Source organism: Dipodomys merriami, unplaced genomic scaffold (genome assembly GCF_024711535.1).
Source record: "Dipodomys merriami isolate MVZ:Mamm:240054 unplaced genomic scaffold, mDipMer1.0.p SCAF_297, whole genome shotgun sequence".
NCBI classification, from domain to species: Eukaryota; Metazoa; Chordata; class Mammalia; order Rodentia; family Heteromyidae; genus Dipodomys; species Dipodomys merriami.
Window position 1 is genome coordinate 851,587 of NW_027204459.1, and position 12,958 is coordinate 864,544.

Here is a 12,958-nt window from a genome sequence, read left to right on the forward strand (position 1 = left end):
CCTGACACACTCACATGGCGGATCATCCTGACACACTCACCATAGCAGATCATCCTGACACACTCACACGGCAGATCATCCTGACACACTCACCACGGGAGATCATCCTGACACACTCACCACAGCAGATCATCCCTGCACACTCACCACGGGAGATCATCCTGACACACTCACCACAGCAGATCATCCCTGCACACTCACCACGGGAGATCATCCTGACACACTCACCATGGCAGATCATCCTGACACACTCACATGGCGGATCATCCTGACACACACCATGGCGGATAATCCTGACACACTCACACAGCAGATCATCCTGACACACTCACACGGCAGATCATCCCTGCACACTCACCACGGGAGATCATCCTGACACACTCACCACAGCAGATCATCCCTGCACACTCACCACGGGAGATCATCCTGACACACTCACCATGGCAGATCATCCTGACACACTCACATGGCGGATCATCCTGACACACACCATGGCGGATAATCCTGACACACTCACACAGCAGATCATCCTGACACACTCACAGCAGATCATCCCCGCACACTCACCACAGCAGATCATCTTGACACACACCACAGCAGATCATCCTGACACGCTTGCCATAGCAGATCATCTCTGCACACTCACCACGGCAGATCATCCCGACACACTCACCATGGCAGATCATCCTGACACCACAGCAGATCGTCCTGACACGCTTGCCATAACAGATCATCCCTGCACACTCACCACGGCAGATCATCCTGACACACTCACACAGCAGATCATCCTGACACACATGGCAGATCATTTCATTCTGACACACTCACCACAGCAGATCGTCCCTGCACACTCTTCATGGCAGATTGTCCTGACACACATGGCAGATCATTCTGGCCCACTCACCTGCCATGGCAGATCATCCTGACACACTCGCCATGGCAGATCATCCTGACACACTCGCCATGGCAGATCATCCTGACACACTCGCCATGGCAGATCATCCTGGCTTGCTCACACACCGGGTAGCCAAGTGCATGCGTGTGCCAGGCACATAGTGAGGACCACGCCAGTGCTCGTGTGGAAATGGTCACGCAGCCCTGGCTCTCTCGCAGGTGGAAATGGTCACGCAGCCCTGGCTCGCAGGTGGAAATGGTCACGCAGCCCTGGCTCTCTCGCAGGTGGAAATGGTCACGCAGCCCTGGCTCTCTTGCAGGTGGAAATGGTCACGCAGCCCTGGCTCTCTCGCAGGTGGAAATGGTCACGCAGCCCTGGCTCTCAGGTGGAAATGGTCACGCAGCCCTGGCTCTCAGGTGGAAATGGTCACGCAGCCCTGGCTCTCTCGCAGGTGGAAATGGTCACGCAGCCCTGGCTCTCAGGTGGAAATGGTCACGCAGCCCTGGCTCGCAGGTGGAAATGGTCACGCAGCCCTGGCTCTCTCGCAGGTGGAAATGGTCACGCAGCCCTGGCTCGCAGGTGGAAATGGTCACGCAGCCCTGGCTCTCTCGCAGGTGGAAATGGTCACGCAGCCCTGGCTCTCAGGTGGAAATGGTCACGCAGCCCTGGCTCTCAGGTGGAAATGGTCACGCAGCCCTGGCTCTCAGGTGGAAATGGTCACGCAGCCCTGGCTCTCTCGCAGGTGGAAATGGTCACGCAGCCCTGGCTTGCAGGTGGCTGGGCAGTGGGACTGTGCCCGTCACCACTGCTAGGCCCAAGTGTCTTGGTGGATCTCCTCGGCCCCATGTCCCCCGACCCCCAGCGCTCTTGGGAGCCCTCTCAGTACAGCTTACAGTAGCCAAATTAGCCAGCAGACTAAAGACTGCACATACACACATTCCCACAGAGTTCTTGTTTGCACAGACCAGTCTATTACCCGCTTCACTGAACCGTCCTGTTGATAATTTGCAGAGTGTTCACCCCTGGGTGATGGTCTGGCCCCTCCCTCTTTCCGGCACCCGCTCCTACCATTCAAGTCAGCTGTATAACACATGAGAAAAATTTGCCAAACACCCCAGACAGGGCACTTCAGTTCCAGATCGGTTGATAACACTCACACCGCCCAGGCTGGAAAGGAAAGGCTTTGGGAGTCTTGCTTGTTTCTATACAGCTTCACTGAGATAAAACTCACACACCAGACAGTTGACGCATTGAAAGGTACAGCCCCAAGGTTTCCGTACAACCCCAGATTTATGCCATCTATTGTCAAGGTTAGAACATTCCGACCATTCTAAAGTGACCCCTTACACCGCTGGTCTCGTGGCCCCTTCCCCGGGCTCCCTGGCCGCCCCGCCTCCGCTTTCTGTCTGCAGATTTGCTTGTTCTGCATTTCACACGCAGTCACGCATCACACGTGGTGGGTGAAGAGCGTCTTTCACCACAACAACGCTTTTGAGTCTCATCTACACGGTGACACACTCCATTATTTCCTTGGTGTGGAGCAAATATTCCGCTGAATGCATAGATCACACTCGATTCATTTCTGAGTGGATGGACATTCATGAATAAGATTGGATTAAATTAGTGTCCATTTTTAAGTTTTAAAATACAGATGAATTATGAAGTCTTGAAGTTGAATCAGCTGCTTTGAGATAATAAAACATACGGAAACAGGGTGGTCACTGTGACCTTTCCTCCAGGGTCATTCTGGTCTTTCCTTCTTTCTTTCCTTCTTTCTTTCCTTCCTTCCTTCCTTCCTTCCTTCCTTCCCTCCTCCCTCCCTCTTTCTTTCTTTCTTTTTCTTTCTTTCTTTCTTTCTTTCTTTCTTTCTTTCTTTCTTTCTTTCTTTCTTTCTCTCTCTCTCTCTCTCTTTCTCTCTCTCTTTCTTTCTTTCTTTCTTTCTTCCTACTCTCTGATTGTCTAAAAGTAATGTCTCCTTTGAGAAGCACAAAGTCCGTGACCAAAATGTCCTGAGAAGCCAGGTGAGGATGAATGTTTGGTCAGAAGCCATGAGGAGAATAAAGTATGCACAAGTGTGCACAGAAGTCAGGGGGTGTCTCCTCATCCTGGGGTGGGACAGGTGTGCACAGAGGTCAGTGGGCATCTCTCCATCCTGGGGTGGGACAGGTGTGCACAGAGGTCAGAGGGCATCTCTCCATCCTGGTGTGGGACAGGTGTACACAGAGGTCAGAGGGCATCTCCTTAGGCCAGTGTGGGACAGGTGTGCACAGAGGTCAGGGGGCATCTCTCCATCCTGGGGTGGGACAGGTGTGCACAGAGGTCAGAGGGTGTCTCCTTAGGCCAGTGTGGCACAGGTGCGTGTCCAGGGCTCAGGGCCCCAGCTTTGGGGTTCGGCTGGTCTGAGCAGCGTGCCAGCTGGCTCCCTGATGTACCCTGGCATCCTCGGATGTGGGGATGCCTCGGGTGTGCACGGTTCTTGGAACACACGTCCTGGACATTTGCACAGCCCTCTCTGATGGCCCCCTCCACTGAAGTGACAGGCAGTGGTGGCCCCGCCTCTGTCTGACTGGGGCTTCTGGAAGGGCTCCCTGGGCTGCTCCTTTCACCTGGCTCCCTGTGGTTGTCTGAGGTCCCTGGTGGGCTCCCTCCTCAGGGGGCCCCTCTGGCTGGGGGACACCTGAAGGGCCGCAGCCATACCCTTCATCAGCCAGGCTTCTGGCGGGCTGGGCAGTCGGGCGCAGCTGGGCCAGGGCTTCTGGCGGGCTGGGCAGTCGGGCACAGCTGGGCCAGGGCTTCTGGAGGGCTGGGCAGTCGGGCGCAGCTGGGCCAGGGCTTCTGGAGGGCTGGGCAGTCGGGCGCAGCTGGGCCAGGGCTTCTGGACACTTCTGATGTCAGTTGTATTTCAGTTTCCTATTACTTGGAAAATTGGTAATTTAGGCAAGGTGAACTTGAACTGATGAGGAATGCTAAGGAATGGCATTAGAACACCAGGCTTCCCAGATATGGGGATACTGGTTCTGATGGTCTGTCTCCTCGTGGTGCTAATGCTACCCAGGCGGCTATTGTAATTGTATCAATGAGAGTAAGAAGCAAGTGCTCTGACAAATTTGTAGGCATGTCAGATACAAGAGTGGAGAGTTTGTAGAACATGATTAATGTGTGTGAGGAAAGAGGAAAGCACAAATCCTACCAAAATTTGGATCACCAAAAGGCACCTTCTCCGCGGTGGTCCCAGGTCTCCCCACCCTGCCGTCAGCCTAGGTTAGGGGCCAAGCCAGCAGGCGGTTCCGTTCCCAGAGCACCTGCCATCCAGCAGCGCGTGCTTTCCTCCACGTGGTTTTTTTAGGTAGAAAAAAATGCTGCACGCAGAGAAGTGAGCGAAGTGGAAAGCACAGAATCACATGGAAACGTGGGCACCTGTTTCGTGCTCACCTGTTTCGTGCCCTGGGAGAGCTCGCGGCTGGACGGGCATGCCTGCTGCCCGCACAGAGAAGCCGCTCCCAGCCCCGGAGCATGCGTAGGCTGTTGTTCAGACGGGTGGAGGACGGCGGCATGGAGTTTTCTCTCTGGCTTCTGCTGGGCACGACGTGCCGGGGCACTCTGACGGGGCCCCTTCCCCCGTGAAGCGTGCCGGCAGCCGGCACGGCCCTGGTGGATGCACACACACCGACAGGCAGGGCTCACGCCAGGACTTCCCTCTTTGGGCATGTTTGTGTGGGTCTGTGGGAGGGGGGCCCTGCTCCGTCCGCTCAGGGCTGGGCCTGAGCACAACGGGTACGGGCACTGTTGCTCCTGTGTTCTGCCAGAGCCGGAAGCTGGCGGCTGAGTTCAGACACACGACGGGGAAGCCACCGGGCCCTGCTCGCAAGAGCTCTGTGTGAGGGTGATCCCGAGCCCTCCTCAGACTTCTGCCGGAGGAGGGGGAGGCTCAGAGGATGGCGGGTGCTGCCTGGCGGCTGCCCCGGCGACCAGGTGGGCTGATACCAGCCCTGGCCTGGCTGCCCTGACGTGGGTGCTCAAGGCCCCCTGGCTCTGGGCGTGACTCTGCTTCTTCTTAGAGTGTGGGTCTTCCTCTCTGCCCAGGGTTGGATACGTTCTGTTACATTCGATTGCATTTTCATATGATCTTTTCCCTTCTGTTTTCTTGTTCTGCTTTTTGGTTTGGAATAGACTTGCACAGATATCTGGTCTATTGATATTCCAGGGTTTTTTTTTTTTTGTTGTTTGTTTGTTTTCAGGTTTATATTTCTAAGGTCATGTATTTCTTTTTGCCTTTGGCCGGACTCCTGAGTTTTCCCAGTTTGTATGTTGTTGTCTGTGGTGGATAGGAGCTAGGGGAAAAGGAATCCTTTCAGCATCCAGGGAACACGGGTGAGGACTTGGTGCTCAGATGAAAGCACCCTGGCCAGTACCTGGAGTCTGAGACTAAGGGCAAAGGGCAAAGGGCAAAGCTAGGCCACGCCCAGAGTCCTGGCACACAGAAATGTGAGCTAGTAAATGTTTTTGTTTTATTTTAAAGACATAAACTACCCAGCAGCAGGACGCCCATGTATTCCAAATCAGTTCAGAGTACATGTGCCCTTAGCTAAATCCCTTCTTCACTGGAAGTTATGCTTGGAAGTGTATGTAGCAGGGTATTGCTGCAGTTACATTTAAGTAGGTGTGCAAAGGGGTGTCAGCTCAACATGGCACACTACAGGCCGGCTTCTTTTTCTGCAATAGGAGCTCACTGACTTCACTTTTGCCTGGGCTAGATGGTTAGAACCACGATCCCTCCATCTCTGCCTCTCGGCCGCTGGGATTCAGGCCTGTGCCAGCACATCCTGCCTTACGTCTCATTCCAGTGCTTTATAACCTCATGAAACTGGTCCTAGTAGTCACTGGATGGAGAGGTGGTTACCTCTGCTTATGGGCTGTTGTATTTATTTCACGGCAAATTTGATTCCTGAAAGATACCTGTACTAGATACAGAGTTCTAGGGGCTACTGGTTTTCCCATGGGCATCAGTACGACTTCCTGACCCATTTCAGCACTTTGAGCTCCTCTCCTTTATCATCTTTGGTGCTATTTCTGCTTCTCCCGTTCCACATCAAATCGTGAGTGGTCTCCTTGCTTTGCGCTGTTTCTGAAGGTGCGCCACATTCTCTGTCTCTTCATGTACTTCATTCTTACTATCTTCTTCTGATCAGAACTTCCAGTTCCCCAATCCTCTCTCTGGCTGTGTCTTGTCTGCTATACGGCTTATCCATGAGTTCTATGTTTTGTTTATTCTACTTTTAGCTCTGCATCTCTAATTTGGTTGTTCTGTTCCTCTTCTCCTGCTCCCTGTTTGGCTATGGTAGGTTGTGAAGTGATTGGACATTTTTGACCCACGAGATCTGCAAGTGACCTGTGAATTTGGGTCCACACTCTCATGAGCAACTCATCTTCTGTATTTAAGCAGAGAGCTCTCTGCCTGCCATATGAACTGCATGAGGAAGGGTGAGGCACCCCAGCCCCCAGCCATCCCGCAGGGCCTTAAAATACTTGCTCCTGTCTTGAGCGTATACAAGTACGGAGAAAAACACGGCAGCCATTTGTAATTCCATCACCCAGGGGTTGGCACTGAGTGTATTTATTGCATGTGTCTGTTTTCAGGAAATCATTCTGTTCATCCAAATGAGATATGTTTATTCTAAATAATATAGCTTTCATGTGATGCATGAGTAAGTGTTCAAGACAGCTGTACTTACCCATCTTTGTAACTACAATGGCGCATGGATCTGAAGCTACTTGAAGCTACTTTTCTTGAACTCTTCTGTACGTGCTTAGAGGACAAGCTAGCCACGTGGGATTTGTTTTCTTGCACAGGTGTCCAGTGGCTCCTGGCCCCTGAGAAGGAGCCGTCCCTGCGTGGGAACGTCCTAGGTGGTGGAAGCCACGTCTGGTTTAAACCAAGCCGCAGGCCGCGGTTGTGTGCATAGAGCAGAAATGCCGGAGGCAGCCGGTGGCAGCCGCAGTGGGAGCCCGCGTTTAGAAGCTGCTAATTAAATGGGGTTCACATGAACTCGCTGTGTTATCTGCCCTGGTGGCTCAGGCAGGCAGACATCCAAACCGCCCCACGGACGCCGTGCACAGCACCCGCTTGTGCTTTCGTAAGTTCTCGGTGAGGACCTGTTATGCGTAGCCTGGTCTTGCACCCTGATCCTCCTGTGTGAGCCTGGCACACGGCTGGGGTTACAGAGGTGAGCCACCACGCCGCCATGCTCACCTTGTTTGATGAGATGGGGTCTCCTAAACTTTCCCCTGTGCTATCTCTACCTCACAGCCGCTGGGATCACAGACAGGGGCGACTGTGATGGCTGCGCCAGTGTACTTTTCGTTTTCTTCTGGCAGCAGCTCTCTGGGTCCCCAGGCCGAGGGGCGGAGGCTCAGCCATGGTCTCCCGGAGGCCCAGCGGGCTGGCGCTGCCCAGGGGCGTGCTCAGGCCCGGCCAGTGTGCCCAGTGCTGGCGGCCACGCCTCCAGCTGCCCAGGGCCTAGACGTGTTTCATGATAACACGGAGTGCACTGAGGCCTGTGCAGCAGCTTTCGGAGCAGTCTGTCTTTTTCGGTTGTTGGTTTTTTAAGCTTCATGTAGGTTAAGTTTTTTTTTTTTTAAAGATGAAACCAGTGCCAAGGACTTAGCTTCATTTTTCGCCCTCTGAAATGTTACTTTCGGAAACTGCTTGCAACTCAGAATGCCCTTTGCTGGGACTGCGCTCACTCATCGTGGAGTTAGGCTTTTGGGGGGATCTGCGGAGAGCAGAGAGACCTCTCGTCGTATGAGTGTGGTTTGGGGGGACCCGCTGGGGGGAGAGTCTGCTCATTGTCCAGAACGTTGGCGTTCCGGGGTGAGCACTTGCTGTGGGGGGTAACTGAGCTCTGTGAGGGCTGGATTGAGTGCGTTGGCTTCCGCAGCAGCTGCGCCAGTGGCGTCTGTGCAGACAGAAACAAAGACAACCACGTAGCCACTGTCCACTGCCAGTGCTTGTTTGCAGCGTAAGTGGTTGCAGTGCCTGTATTGTCTAAGCCAGCGGCTCGAGCATGTAGATGCAGCTTCCGTGCAGTGCGATGTTGGAACCAATGCAGACGTGAAATACGTGTCCCCTAACACAGAGCATGAACGTCTGCTAATGTCTAGACACGTTCTGTCTGTTGGTTTTGGTTCTTGACCGATCATTCCTTACCTAGCGTTCAGTATCAGAGGGCTCAGCACATTCAAGACCACGTTCACAACCAGCTTCAGCAGGAAAATGGCTTTGGGTGTACCAGGCGCGGTCTGCCGAGATGCCACCGGCCTGGAACACCAGCAGAGACACAGACCGAGCAAGGAGAGTTGGAGGACGCAGCCATATTTGGTCAGTTGGAGGAGGTATCTCTGTGGAAGTTCCTGAATGTTTACTCTGTGCTTAGGTGGGTGGACTGTGTACATTTCTGTGAGGTAGGAGTTCCTAGAGTGACTACAAATGAAGAGCTATTTCCTCAGCTTCTATCCTTGCACACAGAGACAGACCCACAGACCACAGACACACAGATACATACAGACACAGAGACAGAGAGAGACATACAGAGACACACAGAGACAGACCCACAGACACACACAGATACAAACAGACACAGAGACAGAGAGAGACACACAGAGACACACAGAGACAGACCCACAGACCACAGACACACACAGATACAAACAGACACAGAGACACACAGAGACACACAAAGACACACAGAGACAGACACAGATGGTTGGAAGCCATGGCTGTCGGCGAGTGTGGCGACCATCTCTAGGGAGAATCACAGAGAAGTCTCCCACCGCTCTCCTGGTCCTCGTGTCTCCCTGAGACACTTCTGCGTCCCTGCTCCTTTGTAGCTTGTGTCCTCAGAGCGAGAGACGCGGGTGACGTCTGTTTGGTGGGAGAGCTCCCCCTGCCCAGGCAGTGGGCACAGAGACCTTCCAAGCTTCTACGCCGAACACAAAACCTTCTTAAAACACCACAGCAGGTGTCCGGGGAAGGGAAAGGCAAAATATCTGGATCCGAAATGTTTCGGCTGCTTTCCCCTTGCGTCTCCTCTACCCCCTCCCACCCATCCCTGGGCCCCCAGGCTGTGAGTTGGAGCCTCGGTGTCCACTGGCAAACTGGCCCTGGGGAGCAAAATGTGCACAGTGCCCAGACGAGGCTCGTGCATGTGCCGGGCAGAGCTGTCCGGCCTGTGCTCAGGCGCGCTGTACACTGCGCATCGTAGGATGCTGGCTGCCCGGCCTGAGCGGAGCCCCGAGGAAGGCCTGCCGCTCCGGCCTGGCGTGTGGCCCCACATGTGGGCTGGGGGTGTCCCAGCAGCTGTGGCAAATCACCCAGGGCTCTGCCTAATGACGGAAGCAAAGGATACTTTTGTTTTCTTTTTCCGTTTGGCACATGAGAAACCCTTCTCCCCTTTCCTGCTTACATGTACACAAAGGGCTCAGTATACTTAGCGTGTCGGTGCCAAGAAAGGGACTGGGAGAATTTTAAAGCAGTTTAATCTGACAATTGATGCTCTCGTTAATTCCTAAATGAATAACTGATTAGCCCACATTTTACAGGAAATCACAGCCTTATACATCATGACATAATTCAAGATTACGTATCGTTTCATTATCTCAAAGCAGCACACACATAAAAGCCACACATTTCCAGCTTGGCACGTCATGCTTCTGTCGCTTGTCTGGACTGGCAATTTGACTCATTAATAAGTAGCAAAGAGCTCCGTGCAGGGAGCGGGCTGGGTGTGCGGCCCGGGAGCCCCACCGTTGGGGGCGCTGTGCGGGCTGCGCAGTGAGGGCCCGAAGAAAACGGAGGTGGCTCTCCACGGCCGGCACCCTCCTGTCCAAGTGGACAGGAAAACCCATCTGTGGGGTATTTTTTTTTTTTTTTTACCAAGGCGCCAATTCGTGACCCTTGGATGGTGGCTTCTGTGATGTTTCCTCCCTTGAGGAGGACTTTGTGGGCTGAGATTCTCGGGGCACACCGTAACGGAGCGGCGTCAGCACACGCCTGTCTGTACTTTCCTCCAGCCGGCTGCCTCTCTCCCAAGCGGAATTGCGGCTACTCTGAAGTGAGAGGCGTCACTTCGCCGCCCCTGCCAGCGTCCTCCTCTGGTGGAGGGGACTGCGCTGCCCCATGGAGAGCCGGCTTGCTGCTGGCCTCTGCCACAGCCGTCACCCACGGCTGGTCTGTGCACGGCTCTTGTTCCTGATAGGTTGCTGCTCCTCTACCGTCGGAGGAGGCCGAACGCCGTCCCCTGGGCCTCAGTGGTAGCGCCGGCCTTTACTTGAAGGATGCTTTGGTGGTTTGTTCTTTGTTTTCTAGAACACCTGGGTCCTTGGCTTTTGTTCCCCCCCCCCCCCCCCCCCCGCTCCCTGCACTAACCGCAGCAACAGGAAGTAAAGGAAGCCAACTTGGCTGTGGCCCAGGGGCTCCGATGCACTCTGAGTGGTGGAAGGAAATCAGATCTGTTGGAGAGCGATGTGAGCAGCGCGGCCCTGGAACCATTTGAAACCTTGGAGACAGTCTGGAGGCGGGCGGGGACACACGGACCCAGCAAGCACCTGCGGCTGCCGGGTGGCCACGGGCAGAGAGCGGTGCCAGGCCTGCGCCGGGCGCCAGCCCCGCCGCCTGCTGTGTGTGGAGCCGGGGACCCGGGGCCCAGCCTCAGCAGAGCAGCCCCCTCCCGGGAAGCCCGCCGCGCCACAGACCAGCATGCCCAAAGCAGGGAGGAAAATACCACCTGCTAAAGAAGGACTTGTGTCGCTCTCTGAACACACCTGCAGGCGTGCCTCAGTCATGAACACGCACAGAACGAAAAGTTTAGGAAAAAGGAGAATCACAACGGCAAGAGTGGTATGATGTCAGCACGTCAAAGGACTCAAAATAAAGACATGAAGGAAGGATGTCAAAATATCACCGTCGATTGCTTGTGTGTGTTGGGACTGCAGAGGATCTGAACGGAGCATCGACAGACCCTTCCTCAGTTTGCTGTGCCATAATCAAATGCCATTTTCTTCAGTCAGTAAATGCTATTTTTACCTTCCCTCGAGCCCCTTGCGGAAAATGAGGGAGGAAAATTAATCCACTGCATCCTACAGACTCAGGCTATGTTGACATACTGAGAGAGGGCTGAAGAGGTGGATATTGGGACAGAATAAAAGTGTATGGAGGACTTGGTCCTTGGCTGTGGTATCAAAATGACCTGGAGTTTAAGTCAGCCAACATGGACCCAGAGGGCCATGCTGGGACTCTGGGTGTCTGCTCAGAGGAAGGAGAGGCTGATAAAGACGCCTGTGGGCCGGGGCTGCTCTGTGGTACTTCTGCAGGGATTGCCTTAGTGCCCGGACTGTCACCGAGGGCTGGTGACAGTCCAGCCCTCCTGCACGGCCTCTCTGAGCGAGCTCCCGCGGGGCGGGCCGTGTGCATTTTGTTCTGGTTTGGAGCCTGTGGCCCGAGAGTTGCACATTAACTGGTCTTGTGACCACATGAGAATGTAATTGTTTTTATACTCGGTATCTTTTTAGCCAGAGGACTTTTCTCTTTATTGATAAACATTACATTCATTTTCCATTGGTCTGAGTAATTCTAAGATATTGTGGGGCCAATTGAAGTCTCATTAATCCCACTGGAAAAGTCCCAAACTAAGCAAAAAAAAAAAAAAAAGGTCCCTTAAACTCCAACCAGGAAGTTTTGCAATTTTCCTCCCCCTGGCTCCCCTTGGGGATGGCAGGGCCCGAATGTCGTGTGTCTTTAGGAACCATGCGTGACCGTTAACCGCCTGTTGGCCTGGGTGGAGGTGGGGTCCCCGAGGGGAGGGAGGGCGGTGCTGGCCCCGGGGAATGGGCTGCCGGGATGTGGGAGCAGAGTGGAGTTTCTGTGCCTCCTCTGCGGACCCTGCTTAGTGTCTGCCTCCGCTCGAAAGCTGATGGCTCCTGTTCCAAGGAAAACGTTGCTGTTCTGTTTTCCTCCCCCAGACCGGAGCTAGCGCCCCACTGCTTTGCGTCTGGGTGACACGGAGACCGCAGCAGCGGCACGAGGCCGGATAAGCTGAGCTTTCCCAGAGAGGAGCCCTTTGAAGTCCAGACAGTTTTGTGATAATTGATAATCTAATCGCTGCCGGGCCTGTGTGCTTTCCCGACGGCTCTGCTCTGCGAGCGAGCAGGGGAGCTATGACAGCATGCCTGTGGACTGCGTCCTGAGGTCGCCGCGGGAGCCGCCCTGCGTGCCAGGCTTTCCTGAAAGGTGAAGTCTTGGTGACGGTGGCCTTGTGGGAGGAGCGGGGCCAGGAGAAACACTTTTCATTCTTTCTAGCTCCAGGCTAAACAGGGCAATTACTGTTGCAGAGGCCATAACCAAGTTGTTAATTGCAAGCCTATGCCCTGGGAGCCAAAGTTGGAGCAAAGGGACTGAAGGTTACAAAGTGGCACTCAACACAAAGTTAGAGGTCGTTTCTTTTTTTCCTGTTGAGTGGAATAACTTAATTAATGGTCAGGTTTGGGGCTAGTGGCAAATAGAATGCTCGGAGACATCTTATTAGAATAATTGAATTTGCCCAAACCCTCCAATCGGCTTTTTTCTGTCTTTATTCCCCTCAATTGTGTCTTGAGGCCCTGCATTCGTGGATGCGCAGCCCTGTGCACCGACACTGCTTCCCGGCACAGCATGGGACGTTGTGCGTCTGTGGGGATCAAGTACCCTGAGGTCACTTATTAACCAGGCATGGCCGCCTGTCCAGCATCCAGCCTGTTTCTCTGACAGCTGGCCAGGTTACTCCTTGGGGACAACACCATCTATCTTAAGTGAGATATACGTCAGTGAGATTCTGCGGTTGACAACTAATGAGCTATTTCAAAACAGCCAGTGTTGAGACTCGGGAGGCTTCAGACGCCAAGCAGCAGGGACGATGGTGGGGGCCGAGCTGCCCGCCACCCCACGGCTCACAGGCAACTGCTGTGTGTCAGTGAAGCTCCTGCCAGTCTCTGGCACGAACACGGTGCCCTGGCTTGCTCCCCCCCGCCACG